Below are 18,027 nucleotides of genomic sequence, written 5' to 3'. Positions count from 1 at the left end.
TCTCAATTTTCCTTTGCAATTATCTCCAAGATCATCATCAACTTTTTGTAAAACGCTATGCACAACTGATATTTAAAGAAAGTCCTGTACCAAAACGTCTTCGTAGGGAAAGACAACTTTTTTTCCTTACGTTAGTCGCTACACGGTTACTCAAAAAATCCATTCACCGCCTTTAAAAAAAAAAGTTTCGTTTTTTATTGTGGTTCACTGACATTTCTGTCACAATTCTGAGGGACCCCAAATAAAATTCACTTGCCTGTATAAAGACGCCGGCGAGGATAAGACAGGTATCGAGCCACCTGCGTATCTAGCGGACGTTTAAAATAAAAAAAATGGCGTGTAATGTTGCGAAGGGCTACTGTTTTTTTTATAGTTTGTCGATTGTAAGGGACGTGGGCCGCGACAGAAATACTGGACGGGGTGGGAAAAGGTTTATTGATGGTTTATTGTACCGCAACGGTCACAATTGACTCACCAGCAAAGATGGCGCCGAGGCCACATCGGCTCCCTCCCGCCCTGCCTCGCACCGAAGCTCGAGCTGCGGAGCGCGACGCCAAACCGCCGGTCCACGGGCGCGGGCGCCTGACATAGACGTCATAAACCCTTCCGAGGCGCAGGAATTATAGATCACTGTAGTTTCTTCTGGACCCGGGTTAGGGACAGTGTGCCCTCCGTGAGAGTCTTCTGAGGAAGCCAGTGTCTCATGGGTGTCCAGGCTTGGTACCATCTGTCCATCACAGGACACACAGACACACACACTCACACACCCTGGACAGGACACCAGTCCATCACAGGACACACACACACTCACTCACACACCCTGGACAGGACACCAGTCCATCACAGGACATACACACACCCTAGATAGGACATAGGACACCAGTCCATCACAGGACACACACACACTCACACACCCTGGACAGGACACCAGTCACTCACAGGACACACACACACACACACTCACACACACACACACACACACACACACTCACTCACTCACACACCCTGAACAGTACACCAGTCCCTCATAGGACACACACACACACAACCTGGATAGGACACCAGTCCCTCACAGGACACTCAGACACACACACTCACACACCCTGGACAGGAACCAGTCCATCACATGACAAACACACACTCACTCACACACCCTGGACAGGACAGCACTCCATCATAGGACACACACACACCAGGGCCAGTTTTCCCAGAAGCCAATTAGCCCAAAAGCCTGTCTTTGGACCCGAAGGACACAGGGAGAACATGCAGACTCCACACAGACAGTCTCCCCCCTCTCCGGGTCCAGACCCGAGCCCGGAGCCCTTCCGCGCCGAACCCCTCCGTACAGACGGCCGCACACAGCTCCGTTGTTCCCGATTCCCGAGGTGATCTGTTAAAAGAAGCCGGTGTGTTGCCTCCAGGTGACATTTCCTACTGGAGTCAGGACAGGAGGCTCTTCTGTACACAGAAGGGGGTGGGGGTGGGGAACAACTCCTTTGTTCGCGGCCTTGGGGCATTCTTGTTGTGAAAGGCGCTATATAAAAAAACTGAATTGAAATTGAATCTTACAGGTTTGGGTTTTTCAGAGATCTTGTCAGAGATCTTGTCTGACGTGCCATTTCAAAAACGTAACGACACTCCTCACGTCCGAGCGCCGCCGGTCTGTGACGTAACATATGCTTACACAACCATGACGGTTTCATCATGGACAGCACGAAAGCCCGAAAAGTGGTTGACGTTTTAATTTGGCAACGCCACGATGGATCCCAGTTTTTTTTTTTATTCTGGAGGCCAAAAAGGACAAAAAAGGAAACGTCCGGAGTGGATCGATGGTCATCTCTGCGGTTGTTCTGATGTTCTGAAAAAACAAAACAAAAAAAACGGCTCGTTTGCCCGGTCGTGTCGTGTTTCCACACCCCACGCAAATCAACTTCTCTTCGCCCCCGGGGGCTCGTCGCCCGCCGCACCCCTCTCACGTGATAGGGGCTTCCCCCGGCTGTGACGTACTTACCCCACCCCCTTCGGCCAACGTCATACCAAAGGTCGCGCTTCGGGCCGCGGCGATGTTGACGGACTGTCTTGTAGCGTGAGAAGGGTTTAAATTTCGACTTAAGGAGTTGGCCATCGTTATATTTCGCGAGGTATCATACGGGGGGAAAAAGAACATTTATATTTATCAACCTACTAGTAATACTGGGTGGATGTCACGTTCCCCAAAGTTCAGTGCCTCTCTCTAATAAAGTAGAAACGTGACATTGAACTCCGTTCGAAACGGGAGAAATCACCAGGACACGATACAACTGACGTCCGGAAAAGAAAAAAAGAACTCCTATTCCCATTTGTAATGACCCCGTCGTGTTTTTCCCGGTGTACGCTTCTCTTTCGGAGACCGTTTCTCTCTGGTGTTTTTCTCTCACCTTGCTCAAGACGAAGGGAGAAGAGCTGTACCTTCACGAGTCCGGGTTGTGAAAACTTCTTCTGGCAGTTCAAAACGTTTCGAAGAGACTACAGCGCTACCCTGTTTTCCATTTCTATCGTGTATTATTAGACAGTCATAAGTATCTGTACTGATCACAGAGTCCCCCTCTCACTGCCAGGACTGAAGCCCAGTGCAGCACGAATAATAATAATAATTAATAAGTCTGGACTCTCCACTCAGAGCTCTTCCCAGGTCAGGGGGATCCCCTCCAGCCCCCCCAGTGTGCAGCCCCCACGTGGATGATGCTCCAGTCCGCTCAGCACACAGCAGCTCTCAGTGGGGAGGAGAGCAGAGGGATGGAGCCAGTTCAGAGAGGGGGGGTGATAAGGAGGCCATGATGGGTCAAGACCAGGGGGGGAATCAGGCCAGGACACTGGGGTAACACCCCTACTCCTCTCCAGAAACACCCCGGGATTGTTAATGAGCACAGAGAGTCAGGACCTCGGTTTGACGTCTTATCCGAAGGACGGCGCCTGTTTACAGTCCAGTTTCCCCTGTCACTATACTGGGGCATCAGGACCCACACAGACCGCAGGGTGAAAGCGCCCCCTGCTGGCCCCACTCACACCTCTCCCAGCAGCAACCTCAGTTTTTCCCAGGAGTCTCCCCTCCAGGTACTGACCAGGCTTCTACCTGCTGGGCTCCAGTGGGGAGGGGGCTGCCAGCTGGGAGCTGCAGGGTGAGATGGCTGCTGGGCAAACGATGGGTAAAGAGCTTCCTAGGACACCCTGGAGTTCGTGGTCAACTTCCTCCTCTTCAGATGGAGGTGGCTTGAAATCTGTCTCGTTTCAAGGAGTATTGGACACGATGCCCCCCCTGCTTTAGCCCCGCTAACTGGTGGCACGCCGACAACGAGGGCTCTCGGCCTCAATCCATCAACCACAAACTCTCCGGGATGAAAAAGAAAGACAGACTCTGTTCGTTCGTTTCGGGGTGGGGAGGGAAAAAACCAAAAGCTTTTTTTAAAAAACATTTTAATGATGCTTAACAAAAGAACAAAAATTACAATACAGATTAATGTCAAGGGACACCCCCCCCATCTTACGATCATCACAGGACCTTAAAATAATACTTAATGATACAAGGTCATGCAGACGATCTGAGGACTCAGGTGGAGATAATGTGAAAGTTTTCCACAGTCCAGTCTGGGGTCCCTCAGCTTCAGTCCAGACTTGGGTCTGGGGTCCCTCAGCTTCAGTCCAGACTGGGGTCCCTCAGCTTCATTCCAGACTGGGATCTGGGGTCCCTCAGCTCCGGTCCAGTCCAGTCTGGGGTCCCTCAGCTCCGGTCCAGTCCAGTCTGGGGCCCCTCAGCTCTGGTCCAGTCCAGTATGGGGCCCCTCAGCTCCAGTGCAGTCCAGTCCAGTCTGGTGTCCCTCAGCTCCAGTGCAGCCCAGTCTGGGGTCCCTCAGCTTCGGTCCAGCACAGTCTGGGGTCCCTCAGCTTCGGTCCAGCACAGACTGGGGTCCCTCAGCTTCAGTCCAGACTGGTGTCCCTCAGCTTCGGCCCAGCACAGACTGGGGTCCCTCAGCTTCGGTCCAGACTGGGGTCCCTCAGCTCCAGTGCAGTCCAGACTGGGGTCCCTCAGCTTCGGTCCAGCACAGACTGGGGTCTCTCAGCTTCGGTCCAGACTGGGGTCCCTCAGCTTTAGTCCAGCACAGTCTGGGGTCCCTTAGCTTTGGTCCAGTCCAGTCTGGGGTCCCTCAGCTTCGGTCCAGCACAGCCTGGGGCCCCTCAGCTCCAGTCCAGTCCAGTCTGGGGCCCCTCAGCTTTGGTCCAGCACAGTCTGGAGTCCCTCAGCTTCGGTCCAGCACAGACTGGGGTCCCTCAGCTTTGGCCCAGCACAGACTGGGGTCCCTCAGCTTCGGTCCAGCACAGACTGGGGTCCCTCAGCTCCAGTCCAGTCCAGTCTGGTGTCTCTCAGCTCCGGTCCAGTACAGTCTGGGTTCCCTCAGCTTCGGTCCAGCACAGTCTGGGGTCCCTTGGCTCCAGTCCAGTCCAGTCTGGTGTCCCTCAGCTCCAGTCCAGTCCAGTCCAGTCCAGTCCTTGGTGGGGAAGGCGACTCCGATCTTAGCTGGCACAGAACCAGGAAAGGAACCTGGAAAGAATATTGTTATTGCAGGTGTGAGGGACACAGACACGGACATCACCATGACATCAAACAGCAAGAGGAGACTCCTCCTTGAATCACAGACACGACCGGGCGGCGTCCCCCTGTCTGCTCACCTGCACCTCCTCTTCTTCTTCTTGTCCTTCCCGGCAGCCTGCTCCTCCTCTCCCTCGCTCTTCCTCTCCTGACACACGGTCTCCGCCGCCTCCATCGGCTCGTCCTTATCATCTGTCTCCACCGACATGCAGCTCCGACGCACCAGCACTTCTGAAGCAGAGACAGGAGAGTCACGTTAAGAGTCGGACTGGACACTCCAGGACATGAACACTGCACTGAGAGAGAGAGGGGTTCATACACACACACTGACTGGACACTCCAGTACATGAACACTGCACTGAGAGAGAGAGGGGTTCATACACACACACTGACTGGACACTGGACAGGAGTAAAGAGAGGATCAGAGCATTACCCACCTTCTTTTTCTTCTGTCTCACAGGAGGTGGTGATTGGACCTCCTCCAGCTGGAGTCCGAGGAGGGAGAGAGGGGGCAGGAGAGGGACAGCACAGGGAGAGAAAGAGAGAGACGGGTGAGTCAAGTGTCCCAAGAGTACAGAGACTCTGCTGAGATCACACTCGCAGTGAGTGAGCCTGGGTGTAGCCCACTAATACTGACCCACTGTACACCATAGGACAGAGAAGAGGAGGAGGAGAGAGACACACTGCCTGGACACCACAGGACAGAGAGGAGGAGGAGAGAGACACACTGACTGGACACCACAGCATGGAGAGGAGGAGGAGAGAGACACTGACAGACAGGGCTGACAAGACAGACAAGATGGCGAAACTCCACCACAGACAGGACAGGAGGCAGGGTGGGACCAGCACTGACCTTCTTCCTCTCTCCTGCCGGAGGAGCTGTCTCCACCTCCTCTTCCTCCTGCAAGTCAAGAGACAGGCTGAGAGAGAGACGGGCTGGTGGGACATCGGCGAACAGAGCTGAAGGCAGAGAGCCGGGGAGACAGGCCCAGCTGGGACAACGCAGGACAGACAGAGAGACAGACAGAAAGGAAGGAGAGAGATACACAAAGATGAAGGCACAGAAAGACAGCAGGCAAAGAGAAAGATTGAGATTGAGGGACAAACAAACCGAGAGAGAGAGCGGAAGGAGAGAGAGAGAGGAAGGAGAGAGAAGGACAGACAGACTGACAGACGGGGCTGAAAGAGAGAGAGACAGAGAGGCAGGGACAGACAGACAGCAGGACGAGAGAGAGACAGAGATCAAGGGACAATAATTTGGTTTCGAAATTTATTCTGAAAATATACAATCATTCACTCCTGAAAAATATCGAGTTCAAATTATACATTATGTACAATATTGTAATCAACATATGGCTAATCATCAAAAATAAAAAAAAACTGTACTGGGGGACACAGCTGGCTGTGCTGTTCTGGACAGAACACACTGAGGTCCAGTTTCCACCTCCTGCAGGATCAAACAGCACCTCCACTGGCTCTCCAGTGAACAGAGGGACAGACAGAGAGGCTTCAGGCTGCAGGGTGACATTGTCTCTGTGAGCTGAAAGACAATCAGGACAGAGGATGATATAAGAACACACTCTGTCAAGAATATAGAGCCCTCTAGTGATCCTACTGTAGACCTGCTCACCACCCACAGTGACGATCACAGTGCTGATACTGCTTCCATTAAGGTCCCTCACTGTGTAGTTGCCCTGATCAGCTGGAGTGAGGGAGCGGAGTGTCAGAGAGCTGTTCTGCACTGACACTCACTGTTCGTACCTGGGGCCAGGGAGCCCTGCGCTGCTCAGTAAGACTATACGATTCTGGACAGATCGTGCAGGATCAAACAGCACCTCCACTGGACCAGCAGTGTGGAGGGGGGAGACAGAGAGGCACCAGGCTGCAGGCTGTGGACTTCTGAGTGAGCTGAAAAGGGACAGGTAGAAACATGTTGAATATTTAGTTTTACAACAATACCTTGAGTTTGGACTGCGATCAGCTTCATTTTGTATTTCAGCTGTGAAAATGCAATTTCAAAAATGCACGCCACAGTCATGTTAGGTTCAAGTTACAGTTGCATCACAACTCAATACATTTGCAATTCACTTCTGAGATAATTGTTCCTGGTGTTTGTGTTGTGTATGCCTTGCAATGGAGGGGTGAGAAATAATGGACTTATTACATTATAATGAATAATAATTGCTTACACTTATATAGTGCTTTTCTGGACACTCCACTCAAAGCGCTTTGCAGGACATGGGGACTCCCCTCCACCACCACCAATGTGCAGCATCCACCTGGATGATGGGACAGCAGCCATAGTGCACCAGAACGCTCCCCACACACCAGCTATGAGTGGGGAGGAGAGCAGAGTAATGAAGCCAATTCATAAATGGGGGTTATTAGGAGGCCATGATTGGTAAGGGTCAATGGGAAATTTGGCCAGGACACTGGGGTAAAACCCCTTCTCTTTTCGAGAAACACCCCGGGATTTTTAATGACCACAGAGAGTCAGGACCTCGGTTTTACGTCTCATCTGAAGGACGGCACCTGTTTACAGTTTTTCCAGTGTCCCCGTCACTATACTGGGGCATTAGGACCCACATGGACCACAGGGTGAGAGTTCCCCCTGCTGGCCCCACTAACACCTCTTCCAGCAGCAACCTTAGTTATTATTGTGAAGAATGAAAGAATATTAGGAACATGAAAAGGTTGAATGTTTTAAATGCGTTTTTTTACTGAAACATCCGCTACAGAGATGCGCACACACGTCATTACAAACGCACACCTGCACAGAGACGTCCTCAAGCGCCTTGTTCACAATTATGGGCTCCAATAGGAACAAAAAACGCCAGCCTGACAACTCGAGCATTCAAACCAAGAACCCAACACGTACTCACGTTGGCAGCCTGTGCAGAAAAGCAGAAAGAACCACAAGCCTTCTCTATTGGGAGGAAAAACACACACTCCCTCTCTCACACTCCTGATTTCCTTAAATAGCTCATTCTTCATCTCTGGCTCCTACATACAGTATAGCAGCGCTCAGTCTGCTTTGAATAAGCCATAAATCTAAGATTTGTTTTATCTGTTCCTCTTGTCTAGGCCTAGAGCTGCTTTTCATAAAAGAGCTGTTTGCATAAATAGCTAGGGTTACAGCTGAAGACACCAGCTTCATCCCCCAGTGTGTTATACGTCGGGAGCAAGAGAAGAGGGCCAGGCCGTGCCTTTTCATAGATTTTTCTTCTGAAAAGTCAGTTTCTCAGAGGCAGATTTATCCCCTCATGCATTGTAGAGTGATAGACACGCCCGCGCGCGCACAGTTAGAGCTGCACCCTCACACAGAGTCAGACCCGCACAGACACGTCCTCTTGTTTAAACAAATACACAAACCTGACGGCGCTCACAATGATCCAGACACACACACACACACACACACACACACACACACACGACATCAGTAGTCACTCTCGCACACTGGACCCCAGCTCAGTCCTCACCTCCAGCTCCTGCAAACCGCTTCGAACAAACTGCATTAAGAAAATTAGGTTGCGTTCCGGTAGCAGGCCATCCTGGGCACCAGTGTGAGTTACACACTCATTTGTAAAAGCCCTTCCGCATCGTCGGGCATGCTTCACAGTGCTGGACCTGGGGTGTGGGTGCTGTCTGTGTGGAGTTTGCATGTTCTCTCCCTGGTCTGTGGGGGTTTCCTCCAGGTGCTCCAGTTTCCCACAGTCCAGGGACAGGCTGCCACTTTCACTGGGCAGTGCACCGTCACCGTGGCAGCATGGCGGGTCGGATCTGATTTCAGTCTTTATTTCCTTTTTTAGAGATCCTGTAACCAGGACCTGTTCACTGCCATGACGGACACAAGGAACAATAAAGCCGAAGTCTTGTTTCCCACAAGAAACAACAAAACCGAAGTATTGTTCGATGTGCCGGTACAAACTTTTAGGTTATATAGTCCTTCCTTGCTGCTTCAGACGTCATTCGGTGTTATGGTAAGGGGGGGGGGGGGGGGTCGTGGTATTTGGCCAGTTAAGAGACCCTGGCCAAATGGTCAGTTTAAGATTATGCCCCCTCGCATCTGGAATCCTTATCAGTTAACCCCCTTTCCTGCCATAAACCCCTGTTGCTTAGAAGTCTAATTTTCAGGCAGAACTGACTTAAGTTAACCCTATTTACATCTTGTCTCTTACTTCAGCCCTCTTCCATTTGCTAGTTAAAAGTTGTACAACCCATTTGTATGCGACAAAAGAAGCCAGTCTGTTTCCGCCCGGTTTCGAACCGAGGGCCTTTCGCATGATACGAACATGATAACCACTACACTACGGAAACGGTGGTAAGATGTGCCCAGCGGCCCAGTGCTGAGCTTCGCCAATGCGTTTCAGCTGCTTCCAGTGCCTTTATTGGAGTGCGCTGATGGACCGTGCTCTCTCTCCAGAGACCAGCACGCCTGTCATGGACGGAGCAGGAAAGGCGGTGCCACATTCTACAGCCCTCTCCACGCAATCGGGCTACTGAAGTGGAGAAAATCGCCTCTCCAGAAAGTGCAAATATCATAGAGGTAGAGGTAGGGAGAGAGGAGGAGTACAAATTCAAGCAGAGGCCTGAGTGGAGCACTGTCGTATGGCCCTGACATCAATCCCTCAACTCTCTGCATAAAGCAGTGTCTTATGGCCATAACATCCCACCCCCACCACTCTCAATGGAAAGCACTGTCGTATAACCATGACATCCCACCCCCACCACTCTCTGCATAAAGAAGTGTCGTATGGCCCTGACGCCCACCCCTCCACTCTCTGCGTTAAGCTGTGTTGTCAGGCCCTGACATCCCACCTCCGCCACTCTCTGCGTAAAGCAGTATCTTCAGGCCCTGACATCCCACCCCCGCCACTCTCTGTATAAAGCAGTGTCATATGGCCCTGACATCCCACCCCCACCACTCTCTGTGTAAAGAAGTGTCGTATGGCCCTGACACCACCCCTCCACTCTCTGCGTTAAGCTGTGTTTTCAGGCCCTGACATCCCACCTCCTCCATTCTCTGTGTAAAGCAGTGTCATATGGCCCTGACATCCCACCCCCACCACTCTCTGCGGAAAGCACTGTCATATAGCCCTGACACCCACCCCTCCACTCTTTGAATAAAGCAGTGTCGTCAAGCCCTGACATCCCACCCCCGCCATTCTCTACGTAAAGAAGTTTCATATGGCCCTGACACCCACCCATCCACTCTCTGCGTTAAGCTGTGTTGTCAGGCCCTGACATCCCACCCCCGCCACTCTCTGTGTAAAGCAGTGTCATATGGCCCTGACACCAATCCCTCCACTCTCTACGTAAAGAAGTGTTGTATGGCCCTGACACCCACCCATCCACTCTCTGCGTTAAGCTGTGTTGTCAGGCCCTGACATCCCACCTCCGCCACTCTCTGTGTAAAGCACTGTCCTATGGCCCTGACATCACACCCCCACCACTCTCTGCGTGAAGCACAGTCATATAGCCCTGACGACCACCCCTCCATTCTTTGCATAAAGCAGTGACGTCAAGCCCTGACATCCCACCTCCGCCACTCTCTACGTTAACCCCTGTTAACTCGCTTGCTGAATGATCTCTCAAGAAATCCCTGGTGAGATTCAACAGGTGTTTTCTTCAACAGCCACTAAAAGTCTGATGACCTTCTCTGGATTTCCTGAATATGATGTAAAATTAGTTCAAATCATTTGGTAGTTAACAGAACAAAATGCTTTGGAGGTACATTTAAAACAGCAGAGCAACACTGTAGCACTTCGTGTGTGACTGAGTTTAATTGTGTAAACCTGTCTCTCTATGAACACGAGCAAAGAGTTCTCACTCAACAGAAGATTGCGATGTGAGCACAATAATGTAAGACATCTGGTGATGCCAGGGATTGAACTCGGAACTTCATACATGAAAAGCATACACTCTACCACTGAACTACATCCCCTATGGCATAGATGGTGGAACTGACTTAAAGATGTGCATATGTTCACTGACCACAATCCACCCTTCATGAATAATTGAAATGAATAATTTATTTTTATATCCAGTCACATGGGCGACGGTGGTTGATTCTTCAACGGGGGAGAGCGTTTTTCTACCTCCTTACTCGACTGTCTTTCAATTATGTTTTCTTTGAAATCTTTTTGCATCTTTTAAGTGCTTGCGATTGAATTACGCATAGAAAAACAGCAGTACAGTTGATGTTCATGGACCGATGCACACAACTCCAGTGATAAAGCCCTGTCTGTAAATATTGTAGAAGAATGTTAAAGGGCGAAACAACGCTCCAACCACGGGAATGGTAACAAGAAGGATCGTGTTCTTATTTAATATGTGCTTTTGAATTGCCTTGTCAATACACACAGGCTTTAGAGATGGACAAATAATTTACAGTGGTGTTTGTAAACAAAGATGGAACATGTTTTTTTCTATACCAGGAAGAAAGGAGCAGACTCTTAAACTTTAAGAGACAGAAACAATACCTCATCACAGCTAACACTAATTAAAACAACATTACAACAGAAGAGTGAAGCCTTGAGTGAATCAAATTAGTTTTCATTGGTCGTCTGTGTCTTCATAACTTTGTAGGTGAGAGAGAGGATTGCGAAAATGTGCGGGTGCTTCTTAGAAGTGTGTTGGTAGTACAGGTGACTTCCAAATAATTGAGCCGGGTTTTAATCCCGGCCAGTGCATCCCCAAACCTTTTCAAGATAATCATTTATCCGGTAGCACATCTCCTGAAACTAACATTCGAGGTAGGAAGCGTGCTCTTAAACACCAAAACACTCAAAAAGGAAGAAGCAGATCTCTGTACACAAGACAGTAGTGCGATATTAGAATTTCTGAGTTCTTGATGGATTCAGGCTCCTTCTCAGAGGTCCTTGCTCGCCAAATAACTTTACATCTGAGGAAGAGCACCACGGAAAAAAACCCCAACTCAACAAGCGAGCGTGTTGGTTGCTCTTGCTCTTAATGCAAGGAGCTGTTTTTTTTTCCTTGCAATAATCATTATTAACCAAAAACAGCAGCACAGGTAAGTCGCATTTGTGATTATGTCACTTCTCTGCTTCAGCAAGGTCAATAAAAGACTCTGAAAGTAGTAAAGCAAAACTGAACTCAAAATCATATTAGGAATTCTGAGCAATATCTCCATACAGGTAATCCAATAAGAACGTTGAAATATTTGAATATAATCTCTCTATATATTTCGCTGCTTTTTACCTGGAGTAAAACTATTGGATTGAAGGAATGCTAACCGCTGGGTTAAAATGTATAGTTGTTATTTGGAGAAATCTGTAAACTCGTGATCTTATATGTTTTAAAAGACAGCACAGGGAAAAACGACAGTGCTGATTATTTTCCAGAGACAGAGCACTGATGACCTCTCCGAGCTGATTGATAAAGCCCACCCAGTGGATACTCTAGCAGAACGTCAAAGAACATTCACCTTTGTATCCAAAGAAACCACAGGAACAACATCAGGAAGCACAATCAATTCCCCTTTTAAATCTTTCCTGTAAGGTATGCTATGTGAATCCATGAAGTTAATCCTCTGATCTCTTTTGATCACGAACAAAGTATTTCTGATGGAGCTCTATGTTCAAAGATTTAATAAGCTTTACCCCTGCCAACGATTCGGAGTGAAGAATTAAAAGTTTCACAGACAAAAGCAGCTCACCACCACAGCCAATATTAAATGTACTTGCCGGTACACTATCATGTGCACTGCCTCAAAAGTGATCTCGGCAGACGTTGTTCCCTACATAAAGCTGAACGTGCCAAAGAGAATTTCTGTTGAGAAAACAAAATATTTTTTCTGCCTTGATGTTAAGCCTGTCTTTTAGAAAGTCTATCTCTAAACACCTCCCGCAGCCTAACAAAAAGCGCTTTTACTGATTGTATTGCAGGTCTTAAAACATTAATATTTGGCAGCAGTGGGATTCAAACCCACGCCCCCAGAGAGACTGGAGCCTAAAATCCAGTACCTTAGACCACTCAGCCACGCTACCTTCCTTCATACCCATCTTCCTCACATTGCTGGCTTGGACTAGGGGGGGCTTCAGCTCTTGTCGTCAGATCTAATGATATCATGACATGTGGAAGTGACTGCACCTTCATCTTCCGAGATGCTTTCAATAACACAAACGCTACTTTCACTGGCACAAACACAGCAATAATGAAGGTGGTGGGATTCATCCTTTGTGCTGTTTGTAGGGGTGCAACTCTACGGTGATCTGCTGACTTGAAGAGCAAAAATCAAAATCCTCTGCTATTACTGTTGCTTTTTTCATAGTTTCTTCAAATCCTTCATTTGAACGTAGATTTTGAAGGATATTGATGATAATACCACATAAATTGTGGTTTTCTTGTGATCGCCAATTTTATTCAAATAACAGCCTTTTTTACAGTTCCTTGCGTGTTTCACAAGGTATAATAGCCCCCTTCGCATCCTCAGCTAACATATTTTAAAATTACAATAGCTTATACAGCATGCATGTTTACATTTATATTAAAATTAAAGTAAATATACAAGAATACATACAGTGCTAACCCAATAATTCTTGTCAGGTTCTGCAACAAATCTGCGTTGTTATTTTAACATGTTTCAGCTGAGGGTGCAACAGGAGTATAAATGAATTTTCCCGCCAGCCATTCAAAGACCAAATTCCATGAGTGAACATTATTTTCTCAGATGTTGCCGGCATTGGACTTTGCCGGTGGTATTGAATTATGTCCACAACTGTTGTAGTAGTTCCTTCTTGAAATTCGACACGTGCAAAGCACTCGTAATATCATAGGTGTTAAAGTTCGCTGAGTCTATTCGAGTCATGGTGTGTATCCCTGCCTATCATTGGGAGACGGGTAACTTTTTTACACTCAGATTCCAATCTTCAATGCTTTGTGTGAGAGCTTACATAACTTTCATTTTCTCACAATTTCTGACGATTGTTCCAAAGGGGCACCCTGTCAATTCTGAATACTTTTCAAAAATCTGCCTGCATGTTTGATTATTGTCATTTCATTTAGAAAAAGTTCAATATTGATCATAACTAAAGAAAATAATGATCACGAACAAAAAAGGGATAAAGATGCAAGTCGATCTTGAATCAGAGCTGGGTGAAACAGGCTTCTGTTCTGATATGGTTGTATGAGAAACAGGAGGAATCGCCAATCTCCTATAGAACATGAGTTGAATCAGGAGTGAGACATTTAGTATACTCGTGCATATGTCAACGCCTGACCTACATCGTAAAACTAACATTAAGTTGTCAGAGACATTCATTTATATACAAACAAGAGACAGACCAAGTAATAATTCTACATTAGTTCAGGTGGGTGAACCTGAACTAACTAACTAATAAACCTTTTAATAATTCTACATTAACGTGTCCTACATTGATCAGACTAATTGACATGGTCTGATTCAGAGCCTGTGCAGTTCGTGCTAATTACAACAAGGACAGTTCTGATCCCTCATCACCGAACTGAACACAAGTTCAGCTGTTCTCCAGTTTTGTTACGCATGGTTTTTCATTGCAATTGAGTTCAGAGCTGGAGCTGATCTCCAGACAGTACAGTGTTTTGGGTAAGTTGTCGAAATTCGCATGAGGCTGCAGACAACTTACCCAAAGTGTTTTCTATAGCTTTCAGGTGGAGTTCATTTATATAAAACAACGTAAGTGGTATAAACGCAACAAGCCAGACGGCAGTCCAACTTATAATTTTCTGACGCGAGGCCTGACGCGTTATTCATTATGCCACTGACCCTGCTATTGTAGTGCTAAAAAACACGTTTTCTACATTTATGTCTGTTCACTCTAAAAACTCTAAAAAAGACAAAGGGTTTGTGTGTCCCGCTAAAATTCCGCTTCATTTCGAATGCAAATAAAAACCGTTTTGTTCCAAGAAATCATAGATTTGTCACATCCTTCATACTATACTTCTCTCTTGTATTAGTAAAGCATTTTGATTTAAACTGAACAATATATGAAAGGTTTCATCTATACACTTACACATAATAAGTATACGAATAAATACTCGGAAGAAGCCGCAGCTCAGGTATTAGAGAGATTTAAAATCGGATCGGAGGATTTAGAGTCCAGACTGCAAACCAACAGCTTACACAGGTCTTTTATAGAACCCTTTTGATTTCCTCTACTTTGTCCCTGTGATGTCATTGTCCTGCTCGCAGCCGAGCCCGACACACGTCTGGTTTCTGTCGCTTGACGCACACCCTGCGGTCCATGCGGGTCCTAATACCCCAGTACAATGAAGGGGACACTAAACTGTAAACAGGTGCCGTCCTTCGGCTGAGACGTAAAACCGAGGTCCTGACTCTCTGTGATCATTCAGGAGAATGGTGGTGGTGGAGGGGAGTCCCCATTACCTGTAAAGCGCATTGAGTGGAGTATCCAGAACAGCGCTATATAAGTGTGCGCAATAATAATGATAATAATTATTATTATTGTAATGTAAAATGCAATAAAAAATAAAAAAATATCAAACTTTGATTCAAAATCGATTAATGTAAAAACTGATAAAGCTAATGCTTTTTTCAGGGCTATAGCTGTAGCTGCGAGAAGGTTAAAAGCGCACAAGTGATCTGTCTTTCGTCAAAGTAATTGCCGGAGCAGTAAGACGCAGAGCACCATCCAGCAGCTGTAGACGATGTTCGGGGAAGAGCTAATTCTGTTTTTAGCACAGGGAGTGAGAATGAGCTCAGTCCGGCTCCGAGCAGAATCCATCCTGGTTTGGTTACAGTGCGCCTGAGGATCTTTGGATCGCAACGTAAAAAAAACAATTGCTCACATCGTGTGACTTCCACGACAGGAAGGAAAGATATCACTTAAAAAAATCAGAACTGAAGATTTGGATCCTGGGCCTCAATTTGATCAAATTATTAAAATAATAATTATTAAAATATCAGATTGTGTTTCTGCAACATTTCGTGCACAGTATGCCATTTTTATCTAAAAATAAAACAACAGTCACAACGAGAGCTTTATACGCAGTCTGGGGTATATTCCCCTTTTATATTTTTGCCACTTTATATCGAACCTGTTATACTCCCAGAAGTGCACAGTAGCTTGTACAAATGTACAATTCACCACTGGTATAAACAGATGTGTGCCGTGTTTGCCTTTGTAAGCATTTGTTTAAAAAATAAGTTCACAATCCGATAAAAACACAGAAAGCACAAACTTCATAATACAACGATACAAAATCAATACCAAATCATTATGCCAATTAAGTACCTATCCTTTGAAAACAGAGAACACCTTTATATCTACAAAAAACTTGACATTTGTATGTATTTTTGAATTACAAAGCAGACAGAGTAGTCCCTTAATTCAAAGATCGGATCTTGGCCAAAACAAGACAATCAGACGTGGGCTGAATTCGGAACAGGAACTTCTACTTCGTCGTTCATTGAACTTTTGATAAATGTCTGAATGAAACAGATTCGCTTTTTTAACTCTTTGATTAAAGTACACAAAAAGCACCTTCCTTCGAGCTAGAATCGAACCAGCGACTTAAGGACGCCCTACTAATTCCCCTACACTCCTCCGCTCGACCAACTGAACTATCGAAGGGATGGCGGTAGGCTCTCTGGCACATACTGCCCAATGGAGTGAAATGTTCCGGGTGATTTAAATCCCACTTCGACATCAAGTTTCCAACTCGTTTCCTTAGTTTTGTTTACCTTGAATTTAAGCCACGAACCAGGATTCTACTGTATAAACTTTCAGGGATATTACAAAATGTTTGATGGGGCATCAATCATTCCAGGCGGAAATTGACTCCTTGTTTTTCTCGAGGGATCATATTAAACATTTCATTAGTATCGAGAGGAGGATCACCATGAGACACAAAACAAATAGTTTCTTTCTGTCTTTATTAGGAAGTAGCGTTTGTGCTACATTAATAATATTTTCGTGGAAATAAAGAAGTTTCGAAATGCGGTTTTGAGTTAAATATTAGGGTGTTCATGTAATTAGTTTGTGTTTGTCATTACTATATATATATATTGCCATGTTACTAGAATTTGTAACTGAAGTTTACTAGTTGTGTTTTTTATGATGGTTAGACATTTGTTGATTACAATATTGTATATAATGTATAATTTGAACTACATATTTTTCAGGTGTGAATAGTTGTATATTTTAAGAATAAATTTCTAAAATAAATCATTGGCTTTATTTACTAGTTTCTACACCTATAAAAATCTTTCTTTGATGTATAATAGACCTTTAACTATATATGTATAGTAGTCTTCTAAATTTATCCGTATAATAGAACTACAACCATTTATGTATAATAAACATATAATCAATTTCATTCTAGACCAGTTACGGAGCACAGTTACACGTCTGGTATGCGTTTAATAGTCGTATATTCTACATCTTTTGCCCACTGGGATGTGCCGATTTTAACTTGGCAAACCAAGATACACATTTTCTAATGAAACCTTAATTAAAAGACAGTTTGTTTCTCGAAAGCGTGTTATGTAAAAAAAGAGAAAAACGAAAATATATGCATGGTAATCTTTCAAAGCTGAAGATTTTACTTTTGAAAAATTGACATTTTATGTACTGTATGCAGATGCATTTGCTGGTTTTAGAACTTTGCTGTACTTCCTGAATCATTTTCAGTATTATAAAGTGGGTGTAGATTTTTCTTTCAGGTTAGGACGCGAGTGCGTACATGTGTTTGATTTTCGTTTCACTGATTCTCATTGAAGATTTGGGAATTAACGACGAAAGAATCAGTTGCCTCGGAAAGCAGAAGGTTTGGTTCTCAACGATATTGAAGACACGCCCATGTAGAGCAGCGGGTGATGATTTGTGCTATAAAAGACCAAGTGCTCAAAGTGACGTCTGCGTTTACCGTTTAGACTTTTCATCTCGGGCGCACTTTTAGAAAGCAAAGATAGAGCAGTTGTGTTGAATCACATTATAACAGCTATTAGCAGAGTGGCGCAGCGGAAGCGTGCTGGGCCCATAACCCAGAGGTTGATGGATCGAAACCATCCTCTGCTATGTACACTTTATGCACGATTGATAATCATACAATTAGTTTAATGAAGTGCATTAAAACTGTTTTTTTTCTCTCGTGTGTATGAAAGCTTCACACTTAAGGTACTCTTTCATCTTTACCAATAGCAGATGCCCAAATGTATCTTTGGTTGTTCTGCGATCCTTCATAGTTTCCTCAATTCCTTCAAATGAACATCCATATCAAAGCAATTATGTATATATATATATTACAATTAAGGTACATATTAAAAATATCAACGCACATTTGTATAATGCTCATTTAATAATGATTGTCAAGGATTGTCAAGTTCTCCAACAAATCTGTGTTCTAATTTTAAAATATTTTTGCTAAGGATACAACGGGTG

This window comes from Lepisosteus oculatus, chromosome 14, assembly GCF_040954835.1.
Source record: "Lepisosteus oculatus isolate fLepOcu1 chromosome 14, fLepOcu1.hap2, whole genome shotgun sequence".
NCBI lineage: Eukaryota > Metazoa > Chordata > Actinopteri > Semionotiformes > Lepisosteidae > Lepisosteus > Lepisosteus oculatus.
This window is presented reverse-complemented; position numbering follows the sequence as displayed.